Below are 5,130 nucleotides of genomic sequence, written 5' to 3'. Positions count from 1 at the left end.
TGGTGCTGGGGGATTGAACCGCGGTCCCTGTGCTTTGCTAAGCTTGTTCTAAGTAGGTGCTTTAGACCACTGAGCCATCTCACCAGCCCCATCTGTTCATTCCTGATTGCATTGTCTTTTTCTTTTTGACAATATTGGCAACAGGCTTGTCTATTTTATTTAATCTTTCAAAGAACCAAATCTTTAGGTCATTGATTCTTTGTATTGTTTTCATAGTCTCCATTGCATTACTTTCTGCTCTGATCTTTATAATTTCCTCCTTCCTGTGAACTTTGGGTTTGACTTGCTCTCCTTTTTATAGAAGCTTGAGGTTCAACATTAAGTAGTTTATTTGAGGCCACTGTGCTTGCCTGACAAGTGTATTCACCATCATAAATTTCTCTTGTAGGACTCCTTCCATTGTGTCTCCACAAAGTGTTATGTTTTGGGGTCATTATCATTTTAATTGTAGAAACTATCTAATTTCTTCTTTAATTTCACATGTGATGGCTGACACTGACAAAGGATCTGCAAACTGCAGTACAGGGTTACAGGATAAATTCTGAGGGTACTTGATTGACCTTATCAGATACAAAAGTTAGATTTCTTGTTATACAGGTCTTGCTTTATCTTGGTCTTAACCATCCAGCAGAAAAGTATAAAAATGAGGCATATAAAGTAAAGCCATATTAATATGCTGAGCTGTGAAAGGCTCAAGTCAACAACTTCTGTGGATAACCAACTACTATCATGGACTGTGTTGTATTGTTTAGCTGAATTCAAACACCTATAGTATTTAGATGCCAATGGAATACCCATTTCTGACAAGACTAAACAAAAAAAGGGGATACAAAGGAAGGACCATCTTGTATCTGTATATGAAGAATATTTACGATAGATATACAGCTACTTTCTCTTAATTCAATGAGAAGAAAGATTTGTACTAATAGTCTTTGGACAGGATATTCTGTCTGCATCCGTACTATGGATAACCACTAAGAAGATAACAATGTACAAGGTATTAATTATTGAAACTGTCGTATTAATCAGTTTTGAAACTGTCTCATTGATATTTGTTTCTCAATAAAATAAAATAAAAAATTTCACATGTGACCCATTGGTTGTTCAGGAGGGTGTTACTTAATTTCTGTGTGTTTATGAAGTTCTTGTGTTTCTTTTGCCACTGATTTCCAATTTTATTGCACTATGGTCTGATAATATGCATGGAATATTGATCACTTTAATTCCTTTGAGTTTAATTAATCATGTTCTATGAGCTAGTATATTGTCTATTTTGGAGAATGTCCCCTGTGCAACTGAGATACATATTGTGATGTTGTGGGATTACTCTGTAGACACTGAACTAGGTTCAGTTTTTCAAAAGTTTGGTTCATTTCTGATATTTCATTGTCAATTTTTTTTTTGTTGTTGTTGTTTGTTTGTTTTTGGCAGAACCGGGGATTAAACTCAGGCCCTTGTGCTTGCCAAGGAAGTGCTTATTCTACTGAGCCATCTCCCCAGCCCCTTAATGTCAATTTTTTGTCTCTAGTTGATTTATGTATTGGCGTCAGTAAGGATTGAGGTCACCCATTATAAGTGTATTAGTGCTTATTTGATTTTTCATGACCATTATTATATTATATAGCTGGATGCACTGATTTCTTGCACATATATTTATGATTGTTATTTCCTCTTGGATTGTTCCTTTACGAGCACATAGTTACCTTCCCTGTCTCTTTAATCAGTCTTATCTTGAAATCCACCTTATCTGTAAATAGAATAGCTATTCCTCCTTTTTTTCCAGATTTCTGTTGCACAGAATATTGTTTTCCAGCCTTTGACTTTCAGTCTATGAATTTCTTTTTGAGTTAAATGCAGCATATTGTGGGATCTTGCTTCCTGATCATTCTGCCAGTCAGTTTCTTTCAATTGGTAAATTGAGACCATTTATGTTGATACTTACAACTCTTGTGCATTGACTTATCCTTGTTGTGTTATTTTCATGTTGTTGGTGCCCTTTTTTCCCCTTTGTTTAATTACTTGATTTGTCTTGTAGATTCATTCTGTTGGGGTTCATGGAGTTGTAGTCCTCTTTTTAGAACGTCCTTCCAAACTTTTTTTTTTTTTGCAGAACTGGGGATTGAACTCAGGCCCTTGCTCTTACCAGGGAAGCGCTTATTCCACTGAGCCATCTCCCCAGCCCCTCCTTCCAAACATTTTGAAGCGCTAGTTTGGTGGTTATGAATTTTTTTTTGTCTTCATTATCATAAAAGTATCTTATTTTTCATCAATTTCGCAAGATAGTTTTACATCTGTCTGGGCTGGGGATGGTTTTCTTTTAGGGCTTGAAATACTTCACTGCAAGGTTTCCTCGACTTGAAGAGTTATGGAGAGAACTCTGCTGTGATTCCAATGAGCTTTCCTTTATAGGCGGTTTGTTACTTTTCTCTGACAACTTTTAATATTCTGTACTTGTGTTGAATTTCTGGAATCTTGACTATTATATGCTTTGATGTAGCTTTTTATCTTGGCTAACTGGAATTCTATATGTCTTATTTATCTGTATGTCAAATTATTTTTCTATGCTTGGAAAATTTTCTTTTTTTTTTTTTTTTTTTTTTTTTTTTTTTTTTTTTTTTTTTTTTTCTGCGGAACTGGGGATTGAACTCAGGCCCTTGCACTTACCAGGGAAGTGCTTATTCCACTGAGCCATCTCCCCAACCCCCAAAATGGCAGAAGGATTTTTTTTTCGGGGGGGTGGGGGGGCCCCTGGCTTGAGTTCTGGGGATCAAACCACAGCATCCTGAACCTGACTGCTTTGTTGAAGCAGGCACTTAAAAGAACTGAGCTAAGGGGCAGGTCCCTGCTTGGGAAATTTTCTGCCATTACTTCTGTGAGCAGATATTTTTTTGTACCTTTTGCACAATCTCCTGTTTTTCATTGGCTCTGATCAATCTTATGTTATCATCTAGGAGCTGCTTGGTTGATTTTTCTTGGTCCCTTGCTATTTTAATAATTTTGACTATTGCTAACTACAATCATATCTTCTAGATATGCTATTCTGACCTCACATTGGATCGTTCTGCTGCATATACTTTCAATGGAATTTTTAATTCCTGGATATCTGTTTGAATCTGTTCCATGGATTCCATTACTTTCCTATGTTGGGCATTAATGGATTCCATCACTTACTCAAGCCCCTCTATTTTATTTGTCCTCAAAGATATCATTTATTATATTTTGCATGACCCTCACAATCTTTCTAGATAGGCATACATAATATAGAAACACTATATGAGGTCCATCGCCCCCCGCGCTGTTCTGCAAAGTTCGGAACTCGACGCTCGCTTGGCTGCCCTTCTTTTGGTCCGCCCGACCGTCCGTTGCCGGATGGATGCCGCCGCGGACGCCTCACAGGGACCCCTTACCTGTTCCGTTCCACTCGCGGCCATCTTGGAAGTGGGAAGCAGCCGGGCGGAGGAAGGGGTGCGAGCGGGTAGGCACCAGGCGTGAGGAGCCGAGCGGCGGAGCGTATCGATGGGGCACCGCTGGCCAACCGCTGTCAGAGCCGGAAGCGGACTCAGACTGTGGAAATCTCCCCGAGGCTCTGGTGTAGGTCAACAGGAGCTCAGGATGTGCTCAATGCAAGCAGGCCCGGGGGCCAGGGGTTCGATCCCCGGGCCTGCCGTGCCAGCCCCACCCCCGGGGCGCGCTGAGACTATCAATTGAGACAGTGTGGTGGCGCGCGCGCCTATAATCCCAGCTCTAGGGAAGGTGTAAACAGGAGGATCACTACGAGTCTGATCTAGTAGTGAGACCCTGAACACCCTGTAGATCCCTCCCTAAATAAATAAATAAATGAAACACTATATGAAAAACCTCGTATATTGAAGCTAGAATTGTACTTTTCACAACCATTGTAAAATAAGAAAAATGTAGTCTGTAGCATGTACATTACCACATTTTCTCTAGTAGTCTGCATATCTTACAGTATCGTATATTTATGTATATGGCAGTTGGAATAAGAGAATACCTTTTGGCTGTCCATACTAGGTTACAAGTTTTAGAAGTCCTGAACCTATGAAAGTAGTACAAGAAAAATCTTCATTTGAAACCTCAGAGTAGTCTCTTTACAGTCTAAATTATATTTTTTAAAAAGTCAAGATATCTGCTTTGTTCTATTTATTTCTTTGAGGAATGGGGAAGAGGTTTTTTTTAAAAAAAAAAAAAAAAAAAGTTCTCTGTTTCCAAAAGCTTTCCCAAAGACCGGGGATTCATTTTCATGACACAACAGTGTCCTCACAGCTTTTATGACAATCTCAATTCAAATACCTACGTTTTCTGAAATCCAGTGTATTTATCTGGACACGTTCTTGTTTACGTATGAAAGAAAGAAACCAGCGCTTTGGCTTCAAAAGCAAATTTATAATTACAAATCTAACTTGCCTTTGATAAGGGACCACTCAGCTATGATAGCCTCAATCATTATATCTAAGGAAACTGGAATTAATTAAGGGACTGCTGCTTCAAAGAGCTGTGCCTCCAATAAGGGAAGGAGAGAGGAATTCCAAGTCCACACACCACATTCATAACTAAATATCAACAATCTCATTCTTTCAATATCTATAAATAAAGTAAATGAAGGAAACAAGAATTACATGAATGTTAAAAAGTACATAGAAAACTCAATGCTTTTCATTACATTTGTCACTTACTACGTTACAATAAAATGCTTGTAAGAAAATAATCACGTAAAACAAAAGGGTAGTTATCGTTCAGAAGCTTTTGAGAGAGCTGGGCAGGACGGTACACTCCTGTAATCCCAACACAGGGAGGCTGAGGCAGGGGGATCATGGTGAGTTCAAGGCCAGCCTAACCTGCACAATGAGACTCTGTCTCAAGACCAAAAAAAAGTTTTCGAGAGCATGCAAGTGATGTATGCATAGAGCACTTGGGACGCTGACGCAGGATCACTGTGAGTTTGAGGCCAGTCTGCGCTCCCTACTGAGCTCAAGGCCAGCCTGAACTATGCAGCCGAGACCCTGTCCCAAAAAAGAAGGGAAAGAAAGAATGAGGATCACCTGCCCTGACTTAAATTTAATCCCGTCCTGAAACAGATCATTCCATAAGCTCAGCATCTACATTGGGCCT

The sequence above is a fragment of the Octodon degus genome, unplaced genomic scaffold (assembly GCF_000260255.1).
Source record: "Octodon degus isolate 3935 unplaced genomic scaffold, OctDeg1.0 scaffold00048, whole genome shotgun sequence".
NCBI lineage: Eukaryota > Metazoa > Chordata > Mammalia > Rodentia > Octodontidae > Octodon > Octodon degus.
This window is presented reverse-complemented; position numbering follows the sequence as displayed.